The sequence below is a fragment of the Octopus bimaculoides genome, chromosome 5 (genome assembly GCF_046866305.1).
Source record: "Octopus bimaculoides isolate indiv1 chromosome 5, ASM4686630v1, whole genome shotgun sequence".
Lineage (NCBI taxonomy): Eukaryota > Metazoa > Mollusca > Cephalopoda > Octopoda > Octopodidae > Octopus > Octopus bimaculoides.
The window spans coordinates 42,673,439-42,698,570 of NC_142932.1; the positions used below are offsets into that span (position 1 = coordinate 42,673,439).

A 25,132-nucleotide genomic window follows, 5' to 3' on the forward strand; every position below is an offset into this window, starting at 1 on the left:
ATTTCTGCTGTTTGTTCCCCCATTATGAAATTCTGAAAGAAAAAGTTTCTGTTTATTTTCTGCATTTTTCAAGTTTTTTCAACTCATTTTACTATAATGATTTCACAGTATTCTTTGATTTTTATTGAGGATATTCTTAAAATAGTTTATCTATTTCAATTTTGATAGTCAAAGAATGAATTGTACATAACATTAGTTCTAGGTTGAAATCTTGCCAGAATTAGCAACACACGAGAAGATATTACAAAGTGTAATTTGTGTACGCAGAGTTCTTCCCTACTTCTTGATGTGTTTCCATCAACCATGTTCTTAATACTGCTATATTTGTAGAGACCCTTTACTCCCTTAAACTAAAATTTCAATATCATTAAAATTGATTTCTATTACTTTTCTCATTAAAGTTTCTTTTATGAAGTTAACCTCCATTCTGAATATTGAGATATAATATAAATCTGCCATTCCTATATAATACGGCTATTTATATTCTTCAACTGAAAGTTTACACCAACAAAGAAGTCATTTAGATCGTTCGCGTTTACAATAAATTGAGGTAGTTGTAGAATCCAAAAAGTAGGTTCCTTTTTTTGGTGTTTCTCAAAGAGTTTTGCTTGTTAATAAATGTAAAATCTCCATTGAAACTAATATATTAATATCTAATTTTGGTATCAGAAATCTGAAGATTGTATTGTTTATTCAAGAACATGTGCTGCAGAGTTAAGCTGATAATGTTTGGCGCCATGAGAATGTGGCAGTGTTCTTTGTTTACAGCATTCTCCTGGATGGTAATTTTTTTCATATGCTCACTTTGTGTACATTCTTCTCTGCCGTTGACATCTAATATCACATACATCAAACCCACGATGGATACACTATAAGATATAAATATATATATATATATATATATATATATATATATATATATATATTTAAATATATATATGTATGTATATTTATATGTTTATTTATTTATTTATATGTATATAAATACACACACACATTCATCATACATACATATATATACACACACACATACAGAAAGAGAGAGAAGTGGAAAAGTTTTAATCTTGTTTTTAATATCTTGCTAAGATTTATAAAGCTTTCTAGAGAAAGGTGAGATGCTTATATTTTACCTCCACCATCACCACCACACCTGTAACTTCTGCACAATCACTTGGAGTAAATATGCTAAGCAGTATAAAACTATTGTTTTGGAAATTTTCAAAATAAAAGGTTGTTTCAAATAATTACTTAAGGTTTTATCTATGTTGTGATTATAATGGCGTACAACAACAACAACTACAAACATAAAACTGATGTATTTGAAGAAATCTTGTGTTTGTTCAGTAAGGTAATACAACATAAACTGAACATCTCAGCAAAGAGTTTTCTTTGTCTTTAACCAGGAAATAATGATTCTCTTTCCAAGATTTCAGGGTAGAAGGCCAAGTGTTCTCATACATGTATAAAGTCAATAAAAGCAAAATTCAATTAATGTGTACCAAATCCTTCCTCCAGAAACCTTAAGTGTAAATATTTTCATAGCCTGATGAAAATTTATGAAGATTATTTGTCAATTTCTTTGTTCATCTCATGTTCATAGACAGGCAAGGAAGTATTTATTTAAGTACTGACTGTTTTAACACCATCAAAATATTGAGCGTCAGATAAATTGTGTGTGTGTGTGGCTTCATATTAAAAGATCCCTTCTCTATTTTTTTTTCTATCAGTTAAGAAATTTAGTTTGAAAATTAATTCCACATTTTAGAGATTAGAAATGTGAAAATATGAACCCAGAAACATTATAGTAATATAACTACAAACGCTTGAATAAAAAAATGTTTCCCTTTCATGAGCATTATAAATTTCTAATGCAGATCCACTCTACAGGATTCGAGTCCCAGGTTTCTTAAATATTCACCAGTTATAAAGTTACCTCACTTCTAGAAGTTATGAATATTAAACTAATTTCCTTAGAACAGTAAATGAATAATGATTAAAATCTCCTTAAACTTCAAAGCTCTTTGAATCACTGCCTCAGTAATTGTCTTAAACATCTATAAATGCTGAAATAATTTGGTTAAATTCTGTCGTGCTGTTCCCTACATTATATTGATTCCTGCAGACATTAACCTACAAGTGTTCAGACCAGACAGTAGGGTCAGGGAGGTGAGGACCTTAAAGGGTTATGAGCCCTGCTTCTATCTTTCTATTTTTTCATATTTTTATGATTTAATTAAAGGAGGAAGGGTATGTTCTATAACCTCTTTGTAGGGCCACCACAAGATGGATGGGGGCAAGAGATGAAAATTTTGATAGCATGAGACCAGACACCTAGCCCAAATGCTTGCAATAAAGTAGATTCTACTAAACACACACACAAGAGCTAGATTACATTCCATTGTTGATGAACTTATTTGAAAAATCTTAAGTAGATGTCGCTATTGGCACACAGAAGTTTTAGGATTTCTTGAACAGATTTTGTCATTCCTTCACTTTAAATTTGGAAAATTACAGTAATAATATTATAAGACATTAGTCTCTTTCTCTCAGATAATGGTTTTGGTCCCATTTATAAAGTAGTAAACTAAATCAACAGTAGTATGTTGCTGATGAACAAAATGCAGAGTCTCCAACAAGATAAGGATCTCAGAATCCCCAGGAGAAAAGCACTACATCTTATCTATTCTGCTATTGCAGAGATTTAACAGTATCTGAGGAATCAGATGCTATAGCGCCAATTGCTACTAGTTTACTCTATTTGCTAGAATTTTTAAGCCAACAAGCATGTTGGCTGTCTTTTGCAGAAAGAGAAACCATTTCATAAGATTAAGTTCTAAAGTGTAGATAATAAAAGATTATCAAAGATAATTAGAAAGAAAAAAAAAATCATGAAATATAGATTTATATGCAATAACACAGTAACTTATTTCTTTATTGCCCACAAGGGGCTAAACATAGAGGGGACAAACAAGGACAGACAAACGGATTAAGTGGATTACATCGACCCCAGTGCATAACTGGTACTTAATTTATCGACCCTGAAAGGATGAAAGGCAAAGTTGACCTCAGCGGAATTTGAACTCAGAACGTGACGGCAGACAAAATACCGCTAAGCATTTCTCCCGGTGTGCTAATGTTTCTGCCAACTCGCTGCCTTACAATAACGCAGTAACTATGAATAAATTAATGATAAACTAGTTGAAACATTTGAGTGAGGTCGTTGCCAGTGGCGCTGGACTGGCTCCTGTGCAGGTGGCACATAAAAAACACTACTTGAGCATGGCCGTTGCCAGTATCACCTGACTGGCCCTTGTGCTGGTGACACATAAAAGCATCCATTACACTCTCGGAGTGGTTGGCATTAGGAAGGGCATCCTGCTGTAGAAATTCTGCCAAATCAGATTGGAGCCTGGTGCAGCCATCTGGTTCGCCAGTCCTCAGCCAAATCGTCCAACCCATGCTAGCATGGAAAGCAGACATTAAACTATGATGATAGAATGGAATAGTTGAAATAAACATGATCCACTCTTTTAGTCTGCCATTTTCTTATACTTATTGTTAGGTGAGTCACATTTAATAAATAATTATTTAAGAAAAAAAAAACTATAAAAGTATATTTTTTGGTGAGGTTGGGGAGTAAAAGCTTTGAAATATAGGGTTGGATACCTTGAAATATCAGTCTGGGCACTTCCCTTACTAAAAAAATAAAAATTAGAACATTATTTTTCTGTGAAAATTACTGTTCTTCAAAAATTATCTTTTTATTGCAAGTCTAGTCACAAGGAAGGAGAAGAGGACTTTACTGCAGATAAAGTAACATTTGAAATATAATGGCTAGAAACAAATTCTACAAATATTTAAATAAGATTAAAAAAATTAAAAAATTTAGAAATTGATTGATAGTAATCCAGACACAAAAGCTTTAAACTGCTCTCACTATTCACTGAAATTAGGTAAATTTTGTTGAATAGAAGATCTCATGAAGTCTTAGAATTGAAACAGTGAAAGCAGAATGAAGAGAGCTAACTGTCTGACAGAAGTTTAGGGAGCTGCTGTCTTTATTGATAAAAGGATTCTGTTTTTTTCTGTTTGTTAGTTCAATTATGTTTTCTTTCTCAGCATGATAATGTTATATAACAGGGGAAAGATGGGAATTAAGAGTGAAAGATTAACAGATGCTAGAAAGGAATAAGTTCTGTTGGATGCATTATACAAACTTCAGCGAGAGAAAGTTGTGCATAAAAGAGAATTGGTCAGGGCATGCAAAAGAATCATGCACATTGGTTTGGATGAATGATAAATATATAACTGATACAAACTAAGTAAAAGCATTATAATTTAATAGTTTTGACGGCCCTAACAGAGAGATTTGAAACTATAGTAAAACAGTTGTATCCAAGGACAAAAGTAATAGAAATTATTCCAAATTCAATTCAAAAACAATATTTTGCTTTTATTTAGCTTGAATTGTAAAATTACCTCACTCTAAATTTGCTCAATTTTTCAACAGACTCAGATATACTTTTCATATATGAGAACATTGAAAATATATTTGGGTAATATTATTAAAAAAACTTACAAAAGTAATTTTATATATCTGTAAAATCTATATTAACTAAATATAATCAAAATAATACAGTTAATTATATTAAGATTATACTAGTAAGCAAGAAAAGTTTCAAGAAAAATGAAAAATTAAAGAGAAAGAACATAAAGTTCATTTGGCTGAAAGAGTTTGGATATTTGTTACTCCAAAAACAGCCAAGACATTCTTCTTCTCACTCTTTACCATTCATCATTCTTCCTTACATATTTAGTATTGCAATCCTTCCTTCATATCACATTTGTTAGTATTGGAGGAATCTGTAAATTAGTTTTAGTTTCTAATATAGGTCAAAGAAGTTGAAAGTAATAAGTAAGAAATTTGAGTTTCTAGCTGTAAGCCTGCTGAAGGCAAAGATACACTGGTTGCACTGAAAGAGTTTGAGATGCGATATCATTTGAAAGATGCACAAACATTTACTGCTAACAATGGAAATTGTTTCTAAAAGACTACAAGCAATAACATTTTAGCCATCATTCTTAGAAATTATTCAATAGTATAATATAAATGGTTGTAAAAAGTCTTTGCAACCTTCTCTTACACAACCCATGTTTTACTTAACCAGGTAATATTTAGACATTTGCCAGAACCATTTAAGTGTTGGATAAAACAGTCCCACTGACCCCATTGTTGTTCACATTGTTTTTGTTACTGTTTAGTCTTAGATTAACTCTATTGTGTTATGAGTGGCTTTCCTCCCATGACACTCTTGTCTTTTTTGCATATCTATAACTACATTCTCCAATGTGTCATTCCTTTTATAAAATGGTAGACTGCCATTTCAAACAGTTTTTATGCAACCACATAAACACTCTCTCACTGGTGACCCTCAATATGCTCAATGGTTACTATTTGTGCCTCCCCTGATTGTAATGTAAGGGTTTAAGCTTAACATCTGTTACTGGTTATCTCTGTTCCAATTGTTGTACAAGGGGGGGGGGGGGGAAGCCCTATTTCATGATTATTTCCAATACTAATTGCATCTCCTCTAACAGCAACCAAACACAGAATCTGCCCCAGACAAAGAAAGAACATAATACTAAACAGTACACCTTCCTTACATACTAAATTTTCTTTCTTTCTACAAGATGTCATTTGGCTTTGTTTTCAATCTATAATAACACATTCTTACAAAAGCTTACAAAAGCTTCAGATGGAGCTTATCTCTGTGCAATGTTTTTCGACCCATTTTATACCTGCTGATTTTGTGATGCAAAACTTCTATGTTCTAAAATTCATGTCTAAATAAAACTTTCTATTATGATATTATGTAAGAATCTTTTGCTAAATTATGTTATGAAAACTTGATAATGACAAAAAGTAGTTATTTTACAAAAACATTCAAAGTCATTGAAACTAATTGAAATATAAAAAATTAAATTAGAAATATGATCATGAAAGGTTTACTTTTAGGTAATCTTTGAGCTGTTTGCTTTACAACTTGCTAGATAAACATTAAGCAATATCTTTATAACCAAAATCATCGCAAAGTTGATCAGTAATGATCTCTGCAGCAGCGATCATGTAATTGGTTCACTGCTTCACATCTATAAATAACATCAACACATGTTTTTTGTGTTTAAAACATCTTTAATGCAACCTATATTTCTTCATCTATCTCTTAATCTATCTATAAATGTGTCAGAGATCTTTTCTTAACTTTGGTCTGGATCTCATCTGGTCTGCAACAAAATATTAGCCGAAGTTTTAACTTTATAAGTTTTAACTTTAGCTTTTATGAAAACTTTAAAACTGAGAAAATCATTTCATTCAATCGAGTATATGTGACATAATTGTTTCATCTAAGTTTCTGTTAAAAGTTTACTGCCGTCACTTTGTTTTGTTCCTTTGATTTTTTCATCTGTTCTGCTGACATTTAAATGAAACAGAATGGAATTTAGTGCCTTATCCAAAATACAACTCAAATTCAAACTCACAACTGTTCAATCCATATAGAAACATCGTATCCATTTATAGCATTCTTTGACTTTTCATCAAAGGCAGTTATTTCTAATTAATTAATTTTAAATTACAATTCTGGAACAAAAGCATTGTTGCTTATATTCACTGTATTTCTAATAGCAACAGTCACAAAGGAGTGTCTCTCAAATAATGCAGAACAAATATTGCAAGGGACTTCATTTATAAAGCATCAATTTTTCTACCAATATTGATTTCTTTCTGATACACACTGGTGAAAGACACACACACGTTCACACACACATACACACACACACACACACACATATTCAAACACACGCATTCACTCACACACACACACATTCACTCACACACTCACATTCACACTCACACACACACTCACACATACAATCACACACATTCACACACACACACACAATGAACTTTTATATAGTCATTCTGTCCACCACATTGTATTCAAAAAGCTCTTTTCCATCTCAAACTTGTAGGTTGATGACTCTATTAACCATGGTATTATAATGTAATGTAACTCTTAGACTTCAACTTGTTGTACCAAATTACTGCATCAATGGGGTTGAGTACCTCCATAACTACATTTAATGCTACAAACAATCCTGCAAACTTTGGCTGATATCAAACTGAGTTATTATTTCTCAATGGTTCCCTTTACAATTCATATTTTAGCAACCATCTTAACAGCATTTTCATGTTAATCTTAACCACTTAGATTTGAAACTTTGTTATTTCATATTTTTTTTATATTTTATGCATTCGGTGGAGTAAAGTACCATTGGTTAGTGGTATCCAATGGGTCAATCAACCATTGATTCACTACATTTAAAATGGCAAGTGACACATTGCAATATCTGCACAATTTAGATTGAACAAGTACAATATGAGGTATTTTTGTTTGAAGACACTGATTCTTCAGTTTTGTCTCTGATGCACAATCAAAACACACACACACACATTATGGATTTTCACAGAGATTTCATCAAGCAAATTCCACTTACAAAGTACTGGTCAATGAACCTGTTTTTTTTTTTAAATTCTGAAAGTATTGGTTTAACCCTTTAACATTCAGATTACTCTGTCAAACATGATGTTTATTTATTCACGTTGTTTTGAATTAACCATACATTTATCTCATAGCTTTGAGATTTCGATGATGTGATTGTTTAGTTTTAGAATGACATCGTAGAGTAGGTGTGAGAGGTCAGACCTGGTCAATTTGATCATAAAACAAGAAGAATATCGGAGCCAGATTTGGCAGAGTTAAGGAGATTGGATATTGCACAAATAAATCTGCAGATTCATATCCATTTGTATTTAATTTCAGTTTAGAATTGATCCTCTGAGGTCCCCACAGGGGCCATTTTTCACAATTTGTAATAAACTATGAGAAGACTGGTTTCATTGCTATTAACAGATCAGGATTAACTCTCCTCCTTCTCCCAAATTGTTGATAATAATATCTGAAGACTATTTATTAAGATGTGAGCAACTTTATGTGGTGACTGGGCAATAATTTCTAGAGTACCAATAAAATGTTGGCATTGAAAAGGTTGCTATATGAACTCATATGTATACATATTCAGTTATGTTGTGAAATTAGGTCCATTGAGCATTTTTCAACAGCTTAGGAGCCTGTTTATTCCTTTATTTATTCATAACTTATACTGTAAAGGTATTCTAATAATTATATTTGTACAAACTGTTGGCTTGTATTTTCCAGGTAGAACATGTTAAACAATTTACATGTGTAACTAAGAGAGAAATAACTGAATGTTATGGGAAGATTTTTCTTCATATCTCCCCATACTAACATTTCTATTAGATCTCAACTCACCACCATTCTCTAAACTTTTACAATCTTGCTCTTTCACCAATTTATACAAGTCTGCAGTACCAAATCTGACTAATTTAGTTGACCATTTCATCTTAGAAATGCAGCTCTGTTATATTTGCTCTCGTTATTTCCTCAAAAGTCATTGCACCACTAAGAGAGTCTCTACATGGTCAATGAACTTATTATAAACAACAACTAAATCTTCTTTGTTCTCAGCTACCAGCTTAGAGACAAAAAAGGAATAACCTGTTGATAATGTAGATATAGAGAACATAATGGTCAAAGGAAAAAATAATAATAGACCAGATGGTCATGAGTGGAGTGCAGTTGATTGAGCTGACTTGGGGCTAACCAACACTGAATCCTCCTCTGACTCCCCCAATTATTGCTCCTCTCCAGCATGTTCTTGTAACATTTTCATCAAGTGGCAGTCATCCATTGCCATTACTTATCCCGCCATCCCTGCATCCAGCTCCAGCAACCAAACACTTCTACTCACTTTTCAGCCTTTCAAAATTTGGTTTAATTTTAGTTGTATCACATCTTCAAGCTTTACCATGCTTCCTGATCCCCTCCTCCTCGGTCACTTCTAAGTCTTCTATTACAACAAATACTAAATATATATTTAAAAAAAAAAAAAGACTATCACATAAGTCTCAGTGTTTCTTGTAACAGGTATTCATTTCTTCTGTAAGTAAGAGAGAGGATAATCAGTGATAACAAGTGCATTATGAAAGTGGTTCTTATGTACTTCTGGAATAACGAAAGGCAAAGTTGGCTTTGGCATCATTTGAAGTCATGATATAAGAGGACATTGTTAAATACTGCAGGACATTTTATCTGGTGCTCTACAAATTCTGCCACTACACTCATGTAGGGATTGCAACAATGGTTTGTTTGTTTATATGTTAAATAGAACTCAGTGTTTTAGTTCTAAACCTTTCCATCTTTTGCTTGCAATCAATGCTCATCATTGCCTCTTCATTCTTATTCTATTCAAACTGCACTTGTTCTCTTTCTCTCTATTTGGAATTTTTTTCAAATATTTCCATCATTATTTTGTGTTATTTCTGCCTGGAAAGTCAACTTTGCCTTTATTTTTATCAATCCTTCTGGAAGTTATATTAATCAACTATATCTTCTGCCAGTATTTTGTAGCCTTGTGCTAATTTCAGAAATGAATATCACTGACGATTTGTCATCCTCTATATCTTCATCATCATCCACCTATCCATCCTCTTTCCATGCTGATATAGGTTAGACATAGGCTGTTATTGTCCAAATCAGTTCTTATTTCAGTTTCTGCCTTCCTATAAGGGTTGTGTGATCATTTACACATTTCAGTTTTGGTTCAATCTGTAGAGTTGGATGCCATTCCTATCACTAAATATTTTACAAAGTGTACTGTCGGCATTTTCATCATGGCACTGTCCTTACAAGACAAAGGCATTCTTTCAATCTCACATCATCTTTACTTATTCACCAACCACTTTACAAAGAAGACTTTACAAAGTAGATTATCATGGCACCAGGACCAGTGAGGTTGTCTTGTACTCCATAAAATTAGATTGTCCTCATCACTTGATAGGCTCATTTGCTCAAGGTAAGATGACAGAAAAGTGAGAGCAGTAAAAGAAGAATTAAGATGGATGGGTCTCTATCAAATTATTTCATTATTACCCACCCACCCACCCACCCTTGTAGTGTCTTATTTTTATTATACATTGATTTCTTAATACCAGATTTGTTCACTCTAGCATTCTCTAAGCTCTTTGATTTATAGAAAATAATGAAGGTAGTTGCACAGAGATTACAGTAATATAAAATCTCTTACATGAAAATCAGGTGAAAGTTGGTGACGGGAAAAGCATCTCCTGCCTCAAAATCAATTCTCTTCCAAACCATGTCATCATGGAAATAGTCTTAAATGAACACACACACACACACACACACACATTTTACCTTACTTTTTCCTTCTGTATGGTAGAGTTGTCTTAGCTATGTGTTGGGCAAATTATACAAAATAATTAAAACCACACTTCAAAGTAATATAAACAGCAGTCCATGTGTTAATATGAAAGAGTGAGACTACAAAGTTGGATCACAAAAACAATATATAACAGATTTTAAAATGTCATCATTGATAGAAGCAAGGTTTTACATACAAACATGAATGCAAGTTCATTTTGAATGCCACACAATTTTGCTTTGGTAAAAATGAAAGAGAATAAGCCTACTTTTTGCAGGAACTGGCAGATATGAGTTACTACTTTGGGTATCCATTCAGCGAAGAACATTCAGCTAAGAATGTGCTTCGTATGCAGCTTGCTGAATGAAGGGTTTTCTTCAAAATTGGCATAGTCCATGCAGAGAAACAAAAGATGTGTAGCTTGTGAGAGCTGATGATAAAGCTGCAAGTGGCTTGTGATTAGTAAAGCTGTTAGTTCTTCATATACCATGGCTGAATGCATGTAATTTCTATCCGGGCAATGTAGCTGCCTGTTACAAGACTAGTCTACAGAAAAGTGGTAAGCGAGCTGCATAGCTCAGAATAAGCTGTTGCATCATTGGCAGTAAGCTGCCTAGCTGGTGTTTACTGATTGACTTGTGACTTCCCCTTATCACAACAGCTTAATTAGCTGATCCATAAAGAGAAGCAAAATGACAGTAGTCTGTGATGGTCAGTGAATTGAGCTGTGTAATTTTGTTTGCATAGATGTGAACTATGACAGAAAAGGACAAACACGCTGTAGTCAAACTGTTGGTGAGACTGTCATTATGAGGTGATGGTTAAAGACCCATAAAGAGAAGTTGGAGCAATTAGTAATATCTTGCTCAAATGAGATCACTTACTAAAAGCAAGAGCCATCAAGGCAGGGTTCTGTAGAGTGAGGCCCTAAGAAAAAGAACCAGTGATGTTTTGTAGGGTGAGGGGTTCTAAAAGGTATTATTTTAATATGAATAGTTCATTATTTGGAGAAATAGGTGATTTCTGGTATAATTTTGACTCGTGTTAAAAACAAATATTCAATCCTGAATATCAATGGTTTTTAATGTAGGAATTGCAACCGTTATCAGCGAATTATTGTCAGTTATAAGAAGATAACAGTTTTAGCAGCAAACTTTTTCAAAATGAATATCAGCAGTGAATTTTATCATCACTGGTATGATACTGCTGATGACTCTGAAGTGACATATTGCTGATTGTCTCTCAAATAATCAAATCTGCAGGTGTGAGTTTATGTCATTGGGACAGGTAACAAATAGAGTTTTCCCCACTGCCACTAGTGATTTGCTATGAGCTATAAAACCTGAGATTGTCCCAGCAAATAGTTGACAAAAAGCTCTTGGCAATGAGCAACAGTAATAACTAAGATCTGTTGGTCACGCATTTTTGGACAGAGCAGATAATGTAGGTTGCAATGGATCTGGTGTTCAATGCCAACTGAGGTATATAACATGTGTGTGTGTGTGTGTGTGTGTGCATGCATGCAATGTATGGCAGAGCTTCACATGTTGATACTGTGAGTTGACATTTTCAACCATCCAAAACTATTTAAGCAATAAGTAGACGAAATGTCTAAAAAAAAAAAGCAATGGAAATAATTCCAACACCTTTGATTGTAATATTTCATGAAAAAAGATAGTTGTCAGGTGTTGTTGTTTTAGTGTCGGGTCCACCCTTATCAGTAGACCTCTGATGAAGGTGTTCAAGATATGACTACCCTATCTTTCTCACTTGTAAAATGAATCTAGAATCACATTGTCCAGTGATTCTGTCTTTTCTAAAGTAATTGTGTATGATTTGAGGGAGATTTAGCTGCTATTTATAGCAAGTTGAGCAACTACTTAAAGGCTCCCTCATTCGGCCATGCTTGACAACTAAACTAATTGTTCATCTCTTTACAATGGATTAAAATTAAATTGTTATTAATTGATGATCTGAAAAATTGCATGATGGGTCCTCAATTTAAATGGCATCTTACAGTGGTACACTGATAGAATCGTTGTTGTTATTGCTGTTGTTGTTATTGTTGTTGTTATTGTTGTTGTTGATGAACTAAAACCAATAAGGCATTTAATAACAACCCTTTATATTCTGAATTCAAATCCTTCCATGACCCACTTCACTTTTCCTCACCTCAGTTTCTATGAAATAAATTTCCAGTTAATTTCTGGAGTTGACTAAATTAATTGAATCATCCATTTCCAATTTGCCACCTCCTCTCAAACCATCTAACCCATGCCAGCAAGGAAAATGGACATTAAATGATGTTGTTGATGACGACAATGACCTCATTTTGTGGTTTCACTATTAGAAAGAAATAATGACAGGTTTTAGTCACAAAGAGTGAAGATGGAAAGCCGTTGCCAAACAACATTTGGTAACAGCAGTGTTTAATTTCCCCTTGGACAAAGTTACTTGCCATTATTAAGAGAGGAAAAAGATGAATGCCACAACTTGTGTATGTATGTGGTTGGCTTACCAGCAATAAATAGCAACTAAATCTCCCTCACATAACCTTCTAACATCTTAGATAAGGAAAGGACATATTAATAATGCTGTCATAGACTTTTCTATAAAAGCGATGGGGTAGTCACAACTGAAAATATCTTCACACATGGATCTTCTTAATCTGCAGCTAAAACAATAACAACTCTAGTGACTGAGGTACCATCCACATAGTATCTCAGCTTGTGAGAAAGAGCAGCCAAATCTCTTTGAAACTACAAGTTTAAAAATATAAATGATGCATTAGATAATTCCTCAACATTTCTGAAATACGTGATGGTCATGGCTAGACTGTCTGGTTATAGGTTTGTTTGATGTAGTCAAATATTTTAATGATTACATTAAAATATCAATCTGGAATGTATCTAACATTGGATGAATTCTTGTCTTTAAGCTTCTGCCAAATCCATTTATAACTGTTGTTGTTGTTGTTGTTGTCAGTGGTGGTGGTGGTGGTGGTGGTGGTGGTTAGGTCCCTATTAGTTCTGATCAAGCCGAAAATTAAGATCAAAAATATTTCACTGGTGGACGGTGCCACCAAGGTCGCCATCCCCAGGGCTGCCGGCTTTTGTGGCTGAGCCACACGTCCGGTGGCCACTCATCCACAGACGTACAACAGAAGTACATCATGCAGATCACAGCCCAACCATCGATGAGATACCCCTGCAATTTCGAGTGGGGTGGGGTGGGGTGGGGTGGGGTGGGGTGGGGTGGGGTGGGGTGGGGTTTAGGTTGGTTACATTGACCCCAGTACTCGACTAATTTCATCAACCCCTGAAAAGTAAAGTCAACCTCAACAGAATTTGAACTCAAAACATGAAGGCAGACAAAATGCCATGAAGCATTTTGCCTGGCATGCTAACGACCCTGCCGATGTGCTACCTTTACCATTACCTTATTCTACAATTTCCATATACCTTGTCTTTCCCAAGCTACGAGGGTGAGTTGGGTGGAATGGCAGAAGAGTTGACTGTTATTTCAAGCAAGTCAAGCAACTACCTAGAAGTAACTTCTTGAGATATCATGTTTTAGAATTGGTGTTTCTAGCAACTGAATTTATTCTCAGTTCTTCTCCCTTTGTTTTAAGCCACCATGGTAATCTTTGTTACTGCTTATCTCTCTCATTAATTCTTATCACTTATCTATTACATGTTATTTTTTTGCTGTTTGTCTCTCATTATTTTTAATTGCAAAGTTGTTGTTGTTGTTTTTGTTGTTGGTGGTGGTGGTGGTGGCAGCGGCTGCAGCAGTCACGGTGGTGGCGTGGCGGTGATGGGATTGCTGCCACCACCACAGCTGCTGCAAGTTGTAGACTAAGTGCTGGGAAAATACCTTGTGGTTTTTAATTTTCTCATGTTCTGAGCTCCTGTCCTACCAAGGCCCTTCTTTGGATGGTTACACAGTGAACTTAGCATTATCATCTATGCTCCTCTCCCCAATAGAAATCTTTATATTTTGAGTTTAAATCCTGCTAAAATCAACTTTGCCTTTCATTTTTCCAGAGTTGTAAAAATAAAGTACCAGTAATGTACTAAGGGAATTATGGTATCAATTAACCCCTTCCCCCCATCTGCTGATTATGTGACCAAATTAAAAATTTAACTTTACTTTTCATCCTTTCAGGGTCCATAAGATAAGTGCCATCAAGTTTTATGATCAGTCTAACCAGACTGAACACGTACCCCAAAGTCTGGCCTTGTGCCACCAACTCACAGAAAATATTGTAGTGTTTTGTTAGGTTCTACGTGTTTCTGTAGTCCCACTATTGTTATTTTGTAATAGTTCTCTATTTGCACACCTCATGCCCCCTGTGTATTCGCTGGGTATATTCTACTTACATCAACTTTGGGGTGGGGGCTTCACAATGCTCTAAATAGTTTCCTTGTGTTTCTGTTGAAGCTGCTGTGTTTAGGTATATTATTTGTAGTATTAAGTTCATCTTCTTCATTTCTTTTTGATGTCCACTTATTTTTTTTCCATGAATGGAAAAAGTCGGATCAGTTTTCTTGAACACATCATCTGCCCACTTGCTGAAAGTCATTCATTGCTTCTGTCATGTCTTAAGAACCGCTTTCTGCCTATGTCTCCTTAGGTCTTCCTCTTCTGCAGTGTGCTAACGATTCTGCCAGCTCGCTGCCCTAGTATTAAATGTATATTTTGGTCAATTGTCCATAAGTCAGAAAAAAATCACTCTCAAAGAAATTCTGAGCAGTCATACTGTTATCCTCGGTTATGGCAGCTTTACTGATGCGGGTAAACATACAGTCTCAGACAGTTTGGAGGTGAAAGAAAGACAACCTGACCAAGACTGTAAGAAGCTCAGTGCTTGTGGCCAGCATGTCTTATGAATCATCTGTATTGCCAAGTGCAATGATAAATACAAAATCAATGGTAACTTTCAGACTGGTTTATATGCTATAACCCCATAACAAATAATATATTACTTGACTACACAAAGTATGTATATACACACATACACACACACACATACAATATATATATATAATTTTTCATATCCTTTTTTTTTTGTTATTTATTTACTTAGCAACAGATTCCAGTTATTTCTTGCTACGTGGCCTTATTCTTTATATGTAAACAGCCAGCAATTATTTATTCCTTCCAATTATTTGTCGCTTCTTATTTATCTTCTCTTACTTCAACTCCCTCCCAGACACTCCTTTTTTCCTGATATCAATAAATCTTTATTTGCTGCTCTTTGCAAATGGCACTCTTTCTTAGCAGTGTGCTTAATAAAATCACTTTGCAAGTGTGTCGTTCGGGGCTTATTCACATTGCACAGGACCTGGCACAGATATTTTTTACTCAAGCTTCTCACTGATATGCATGGAAGTTACACAGAATGGTATAGGCACGGCATGGCTGTGTGGTAAGAAGTTTGCTTCCAGGTTCAGTCCCACTTCATGGCACTACAGGCAGATGTCGTCTGCTATAGCTTCAGACCTACCAAAGCCTTGTGAATGGATTTGATAGACAGAAACTGAAAGAAGCCTGTTGTGTGTGTGTGTGTGTGTGTGTGTGTGTGTGTATGCACGTGTTTGTGTTTGTCCCCACCATAATTTGATAACCAGTGTTGGTGTGTTTACATCCCAATAACTTAGCAGTTCAGCAAAAGGAATGACAGAGTAAGAAATAGACATGAAAAAATATTGGAGTTGATTCATTCAACTAAAATTCTTCAAGGTGGTGCCCCAGCATGGCCACAGCCTAATGAATAAAACAAGAAAAGGATAAAAGAATACAATAATACTTGCTCAGGGCAGAAGATTTAATCCATTGCCAGCTTCAACACCGTCATCATTTAACGTCTGTTGTCCATGCTGGCATGGGTTGGGAGGTTTGACGGCGGACTGGCAAGGCTGGAGGCTGCACCAGGATCCAGTCTGATTTGGCATAGTTTTCTATGGCTAGATGTCATTCCTAACACCAACCACTCTGAGAGTGTAATGGGTGCTTTTACATACCACTGGCACGGATGTCATTTGTGTGTCACTGGGGTATGTTTACATGCCTCTAGTACAGGGCACAGGTGCCAATTTGCATGACACTAGTATCTTCCACAGCTGTAATTTTGCTCGGCCTGGTGGGTCCTTAAATTATAAAATTAGAATCTATTTTGCTTCAAGCTTTCAGAGCAGGTTTTGCCTCTGTAAAACCTTCTCTGAAAGCAAGTCTAATGGGGCCACTTCCTACTGCAATCAATGAGTTTTCCCTTCATTTCCGTCACTAATCTCACAGACCCATCCTCATCTAGGCCATAAAAGGATTTATTTATCATTATTTGTCTGATAAACTCCATTGTCAGATTATTTTTTTCTTAATGTCTATAATCTCCATCACTTATTTGTTATGTTTGCTCCTTATTTGTTTGTTAATATCATTTATCTGATAGTGTTTGTTCATTGTCAGTCAATATCCCATTATCATTTATCTGATAACACTTGTCCATTACTTTCATCTTCTTAGGGCTTCACTGTAAAAATCTGAGCATTATCACCCTTCATTATAACTATCAACTTGTAATAGGTAAACATTGATTTCTGTGCAACAAAATCAAACACAATAAACAAGTAGACATTGAAATCAAAGGAAATAGAAAATAATTATCAGCAATAAATATGAGAAACCAGTAAAAAAAAAAGATATGATATAAATACTTTCTCAATTTTCCTAAACTTTTAAGAATTCTTTGTTTCTTGCTTCTGTTGTTTTTTTGCCACAATTTTTCAATCGATTGTTTAAGTTCCTGCTTAGCTCGGATTAAGCAGACCATTCTAAGTGTGACCATCTTGTCCTTTTTTACCCACTAAGCATAGCATGGTGTAGCTAGGACTACATTATTTAATATTCAATGTCATTTCTTTCCCAAATCCAAAGGTTGTGATTTGAAGACATCCAACCAAGTATTTACATTGAAACCAAGCACTGTTGCTCTTTCTTATTGAATTATATATAAATTATAGAATTTACTACAGACAATTATAATATTGTATACATTACACATTATTTAATGTCCTAAACATAATATAATTTACTTTCGGTAAATTTTAAATGACAAAATGAGCTGAATCATTTTCTACTTCATTTTTCCTAAAAAAAAAAAATGATAGACATTAAGAAAGCAAGCATTGATTGCTTTGTAATCAACGTTGTCATGTGACTAATTTCCTAAACACAACTGACAGGAGCCGAGAAGAGAGCCTTCATGTGGGAGTTCATCTTGCAAAAAGTAGTAACCTTAATCTCACTCAAATCACACGTTACAGTCGTAAAAAGGAAGACATATTTGACAAATTAGACAAAAAAAAACACTGGCTGGTCATCTCTAGACCCTTTGATCATAGATTTGTTGACTCGGGGTTCACCTAGGGCTAAACAACAACATACTAATAATAATAATAGACATGAATTGACTGAAACAGAAGAGTAATGACTGCTTCATTTGATTTGATTCCATTCTTGAACCATTTCAAACTCCTTTTTTTACTTTTTACTAAAACGTTTTTTTTTATTACTTTTGTAATTCACAGACGAAGGGAGTATAATCAAATGAATCAACCTATATGTGTGAGTGTGTGTGTTAATTAAACGTACGCTAAACAGGGATGATTTGTATTTAGCACATTTGTGTAAACACAGATACAGAGAGAGGCTCACTGACATGACTGTCTGGGAAAGTCTTTCCACATTTGAGGGTTTCACAAATATTAAATGTAAATTCACATAGCTTTATATATATATATATGTACACAGTAACGCACTTATCTTTATTCTACTCATCATCCATATTGTATCTTATCCATCCTCACAAACTCAATATAAACATTTTACCCAATTTTACCTTCCGTGAACTGCATTCCTCTGAAATCATCCTTCTCTTCCTACATTGATAGATCTTCAAGTTAAGTATCAACCACATCAATACTCCCAATAAGGAAGGGTCTTACAGAAAAAAAAAAAGAAAAAAAGAGCTCAGAGACCTGTGGAGCTGTGGTTCATAAAACAATTAAAATGTTACAGAAAGCAGACTTTTATGCTGAATCTTATTAACCGTTATTGTAGTGTTAGGCAGAACATCTTTGAACACTTAAGAGGAACATTAGGAGCATCAATCTCACCAATGTTGGAGAGCTTGCAAAAGCCATGGGCACAGCTTCTTGCAAACCAAACCAATAAAAGATCATTTTAAAGAATCGGTGTAACTCTGATGGAACAAATCTACAACACAGAGGTATACATACACAAGCTTCAGGAAGCTTTGGACTACCTGGCATCCACTCGACACATTCCAACATACAGTGGTGAATTCTAAAGTAATGCAGTTTATTAATGTAGGCTTGTATTTTATCTACCTTTCAGGCTTTTCTTGCATCCGTGTTGTTATTGTTTAACTCCAGGTCAGGGTATAATCTGAGAAAGATTTGGTTGTTATTTCTAGCAGCTTCAGTGACTTGTAAGCATGTAGATTCTGACAAAGCTATGATAGACAAGGTAGATGCAGTCAGAGTACAGTGGTTAGATGTGATATTTTAGATTAATTGAAATGAAGAAAATTCTTGTTTTTTTTTTTTTATTTGCTTCTGCAATTTCGTATTTAAAATTTTATAACAAAATGTGAAACTGAAACCAAGAAGTTTTGTAGTTCCTGCAAGAAAAAGACAAAAAACTTTTGTCTAAAACCAAATCATAGTTTTAACCATGAAGATTAAAACAAATTAAAGAACACAGAATGGTTTTATTTATATATATCTCTGTAGTAACACATACCGTTTAAGAACCACAAAGGAACCACCATATTGCTGCTCTACCTGCTAAAAACAGCAGCCAGATCTAACTAAACTCTGACACCACAATCTTGATAAACCAAGGACACATTTTTTTTCTACTGTAGGCACAAGGCCCGAAATTTTGGGGAGGGGGCCAGTCGATTAGGTTGACCCCAGTACGAAACTGGTACTTAATTTATCAACCCCAAAAGAATGAAAGACAAAGTCGACCATAGCGGAATTTGAACTCAGAATGTAAAGACAGATGAAATACCACTAAACATTTTGCCCAGCATGCTAACATTTCTGCCAGCTCACCACCTTAAACAAAGGAGACATTGGGAAAAACATGGAAGGTGGTTATAATGCTTTGGATAATAGGTTTTCTTAATGAAGGTTCACATGAAGTTTATAAAACAATAATCACTATGAGATAGTTTTGAAAAATGCTCAAGTCATAGGCATCCTGAGCTTTTTAATTAGGACTAATTATTATCTTGGTCTTAAGAATTTGGATATTGACTGTTTGTAGTTCCATTAAATTCCCATTTATTCCCACAAGTGGGTTAAGACATGCTTTTGCTAATTTAAAATCAAAAGCAACTTTTTCAAAAGATATTTTTCATTCCTTTTTCTTTTTCTTTGACTTTTGCAGGTGAATTTATTCTTCTTGGAGTGTGAATGGTTTCTCCTCATCTAATCTTGGTAGAACTACCAAAATCATTCCATTTATCACTGGTAAGAGATTTTTTCTTTTTACTTTTATAATTGTTTTGGCAGTGTGCAATTACCAGAGTAAGAATACTCTATAATTATTTAGCATCGAATAAAACATTGGGTTTGAACAAAAGCTTGTACTGTCTCAAATTCAAGAAGCAGTATTTAGATATTTATACATACCTTTATTCAACTATTTGTCCCATTCTGTTCCACTACTTTCACCAGCTTTGAGCCAGCTTCGTGGTCCCATCCTCCCAGAATTTGGCATCTTTCTGAGTAATGAACTAGTCTAAGTGGTTTTGGAAGTCTTCTAAATAATTGAAGTTCTTCTGATTAAGAGAATTTTGTAAGGATCGAAATAACAAGTACAAGGTCACCGGTGCAAGGTCACATGAATATGGTGAGTGTAGTGGAACATCCCAGCCAAGCTGTATCAATTTCTGATGGATCTACAAGGAAACATGAGATCTAGCATTGTCCTGAAGGAAAAAAAATACCCTTCTGATTAGCGTATTTTGCATTGATTGCCTCTTTTAATTAGTCTAATTGGCTTTTATTGTGTTAATCCAGTGCCTGATTTTGCAGAAGGAGCACATAATACACAATGCCCTTGGTACTTCTTTATGCAGCTGTCCTCATCCATACGCATCACATGACTGAACCAGTGCAGTCTTCTCTCTTGCACACAACAGCTGATTACCTCTTATGTATTTCTATATAATGACTGTGTGGAAGTTTTAAAAGTGAAAATGGAAGACAATGAAATTCATATTCATCATTTAATGCTCTTTTATATCCAGAAAGGCAAAAAATGCTGTCCAAACAGCAAAAAAAAAATGTGCTGTTTTTAGAGATGGTGCCATAACTGAGAGGTGCATTCATAAGTGATTTATTAGATTTAGGAGTGGAAACTTTTATCTGGAAGACTGTGAATGTTCTGGCAGGTCTAGAGTTGTTGATGACCAAATCCAAACACTAATCAAAATAATCCAGGTCACATGACATAAGACATTTCAGAGAGACTCTGCAAATCACATCTGAGTGTTCTAAAGCATTTAAAAAACACTTGGTTATGTGAGTCGCTATGAAGTTTGGGAACCACATAATTTAAGAGTAAAGATATGATTGCATTCATGTCTGTGATTCTCTGTTTGAGCACAACAAAAATGACTCCTTTTTGAAAAGAATGATCACAAAATCGTTGAGAAATAGATTGTTTGCAACAATGTGCAATGAAAAAGGTCCTGGAGAAAAGTAAATAAATCACCTTTAATCACTCCAAATGTTGGTCAGTATCATTGAGCCCTACTGTGAAAGAGCAATGTCATTCTTGGAGAAACTTTGAATGTTAAAAACAAACTGACTTTCATGGATAACTCCCAGAAATCCTAAATCTTGGTAATGCTAATAAGAGACACTATTAACTCAAGACAAATTCTACAAACGTAGAAGTGCTATTAGGAAGGACTGTCCAAAAATGTACACAGAAAGACAAAACCATTTTGCTTGCACTAATTCAACCTCTGAGCATTGCTAACTTGTGGAATTATGTTGAATTGCTGCTGTTATATGTAAGATGGAGCCAGCTATCAGCCAATTCCATTGTGAAGATCACCCCTACCCTCTGTGCAAGCATGTAGTTTACCTCTGTCTGGTGGCTATGTGAGGTGGATGAAACTGAAAGGACTAAGATACTTCATTGGTCAAGTTTTCAGTTCCACTTAGAAAGGAAGGTGAAGGGTGGAGAGGAATGTACTCTCCCCTCGTGAATTTGTCAAATGGTAGATGACTGTAAATGTTTATAGTGAATAAAACTGTTCTAAGCATACACTTGAAGGTCAGTGAACAAAATAGAGAGAGAGAGAGACAGAGCATTTACCCTTGGTAATGAAAATGATCTTAGACCTATGGTGCTTTCTGACAGGCTCTAGTAAGAGGTCCTCCTGTATTAGAAAACTTGTATCATCCATCCATAGGTACAACTGTTTGCTAAATAAAAGTTTTTTTAAAATTTCATTTCCTATTCTTCCACCAACACAAATCACCTCTGACCTCCTTGAACTCTAGTATTTAACTAATAAAATACTCATGAATTATACATTATTGAAATAGGTTAAAGATGCAAAGTACACTTTCTTGTAATAATTGTTTATACCTGTAAGGCTATTTAAGAATGAAACGTCCATCTGTCTAAAGGCACAGTACAAATGAACAAATGGTACAAGACAAACCTTAAACCCTCTAGCGAACAACTTGGCATTCTCTGTACATGGCCATCTGTAACTGTCTTTCCAATTAATTTCTTAATTAAATTTATGGCTTTTAAATCAGAATTCAGTTCAATTTGAATAAGACAAAAACAGAAAAGTTATTTGATTCCAGTCTCTCCCCTAACATTATGATACTTCAATTCAGCTAAAAACTTAATACATTCTAAGCTGACTCTTCATAGCATCAAAGAAACTTCACATCTGACTCGTCAAAGACAGATAAGCCAGTGATCCATCAATTTATTGATACAACCAAAAACCATAGTTCCTACGTCTGATCTACTGCAAGGATATAGACAAGGAATACTATCTACAATATCTGAAAACAGTCACTCACCATTGCACTAACTGCACTCTCTTTATGCCCAACTGCAACACAGAAGTTAATCATTAGAAGCCAAAAAAAAAAAAGAAAAAAATTCTTCCTGTATCACATAACTGGTTGGCTCACATTGCAAATTGCTGGCAAACTGTCTGCCAAGAAATTCTTCTCAATTTTTGCAGGATCCTACTGATCGTTCCCCAACCAAGATAGGTTTATAAGTAGAACTTCTGTATATACTGTCCATTTTATTTCCAACTCCACAGGCATCACAAAACAACCAACCACAAAACTTTCCTTCTATCAATCTCTTCACAACCCGATTCACCAAACTGAAATAACTTCTGCAAACACTGCAAAAAGGATCCATTACTCTCAAATCATGGACTACAGAAGTAGTACCTACCCATGCCAAACTTTAATCTTTTTCTACTAACTCCAACTAAATCTATGGAAATATGCAATCCTATTCATGAGATGGGTAACATCTCAGCCTCTATTATCTTCACACCAATATTTTTGATCACTGGCGTTTTGCACTCCAACATCACATCTCTCATCCTTGAGACATTTCACAAAACAAAATTCAGTTGTCTCTCTTCCGTATTTCCTTTTGGCTTAGTTACTTCTAGTTTTACTATTCTATGTAGATGGCACTACACTTCAGTGTTCTTTAACCTCCTACAGACCATCACAAACCTCATTGCAGACCCAACCTGCCTCCATAGAAACATTCCTCAAATGAGATGTGATAACCTAACCTTTTCCAATAACACAAAGACACAATTGCTTAACATGTTAAGGAAACAACCTTGCACAACACTTTCCCTGTTCACTGACAGGGAACAGTTAAACATCTCAAACTCACTAAAAATACTTGGCCAATCACAGACATAATAAACACACTCGCCAAAATTGCAAACCAAAAATTAGACGTTTCCTTTAGAGCCAGAAAAAATGTCAGTTCTCTTTTATACTGATCTCACATGGGTTCTATATCTGAGATGGTTCAATATATATACCAACATTTTAGAAGACATCCAAAATGAAGCCAATTAATTTATTAAAAATCACCAACATAAAGTAAAACTACTGACTTACACATACATTTCTTCTCCATACCACTTCTATAACTATTACATTGGTCTTTATTTTTCTGAATAAGCACTCAGTCCACTAGCTCCACCTATGTTCATTCCTTTCCAAAGCAGCAATTCTGCTCCCAAGTTTGTAATTTCTGCACATGTTAATATACAGAAGATCAAATTAGGCATCAAAATACATCAGTACCCCCCCCCCCACACACACACACACTCTTAAAAGTTTATCAAAGATACAGCCTAGTCTTGATTAATGAATTTCTTAAAAAAGTTTTGAAGTTTAATTAGTGTCATTCATTTCCATCCTTCAAATTGGATTGCACTGCTCACAGCAATATATTCAATATGTCGTTAAATTCTACAGAGTGTAAATATTTCACCAAGGAGGATTACAAGCTAAATTTCCATCTAGGCAGGATCTGAACCACCAATTTTATGACTGATTATCAGTTAGTGCTCTTCCCACTTAGCAGCCATCTTTGCATCTTCACTTTGGTTTCTAATTTTGGTAGAAGGGCAGCAATTTCAGAGGAAGGCATCAGTTGATTACATCACCCCCAGTGTCTCACTGGTACTTATTTTATCGACCCTGAAAGGATGAAAGGTAAAGTTGACTTCAGCAAGATTTGATCTCAAAACGTAAAGATGGATGAAATGGTGCTAAGCATTTTGCCTGGTGTGCTAACAATTCTGCCAGCTTTCTGCTTTCAATCCTCCTCTTAATATTAACAAAGAATAACATGTGAAGAACTGCAAACCCACCATCACCACCACCTCTTCTTTCTCTTCTGAAGTGTTGGCTTTGCTTCTGGAATTTACTCTTTGGGAAAGAGTTTAGAAAACTAAAAATGTATAATGCAAGTCTTTCTGATAAATTTATTTGTTTCTCCAAACAAAATATTAAAAAATAAATGAAAGAAAAAGTAGCAAAAATAAGTCAGATATAAACTGACAGTCATCATAATACCATAGAGTTTATATAGGCAATAATATAAAGAATAATGTTTACTTTGGTCTGGTTGGAAATCCAAACAAAAATCTACTAAAATGTTACAGTTATAGCCAGTCAGTTGTTCGAAAAAGATAAGAGAAGTCAAATAGGAATATCAGAAGAATGAATAATGTAAATTGAATAAACAAGTCAAAGAATTAGTAATGAAGGCTCTTTTGAGCTATCTTTAAAGTAAAAATGATTCCAGATAAAATATATCAGTATTTCAACAATTTTCAAAGTTTATACCTTGCATAGAGACCCCACAAAACTCTCATACCTCTCAATATGTCACTGAAGCTGAAATGAAGCTGCATGCTCTATAAAACTAACCTATTATTGTATTTTGTGGGTCATCTATTTTACAATATCCAAAGTATTGTTACTTGCACAATCTCGGGTATCTTTTTATGACAACTTTCAATAGTAATACAGCATTGAATAACATAAACTTAAATGAAATTATTATCAAACAATGAATTATTGTTTGTTTGAAGCATTCAATAGTTTCTCTTACTTGACCATCCAGACATTTTGGA

The 25,132-nt window shown here is 34.6% G+C and overlaps 1 protein-coding gene across 11 annotated transcripts in view; it reads left to right on the forward strand.

The window, feature by feature from the left end:
- Positions 1–25,132, forward strand: part of LOC106878768 (irregular chiasm C-roughest protein) — an 898,223-nt gene that overhangs the window by 743,087 nt on the left and 130,004 nt on the right. For all 11 annotated transcript variants that reach the window (XR_016241877.1, XR_016241876.1, XR_016241878.1 and 8 more), the window contains one exon: positions 19,846–19,928. The gene's annotated coding sequence lies outside the window, so the exon portion shown is untranslated. The remainder of the gene's footprint in view (positions 1–19,845; positions 19,929–25,132) is intronic.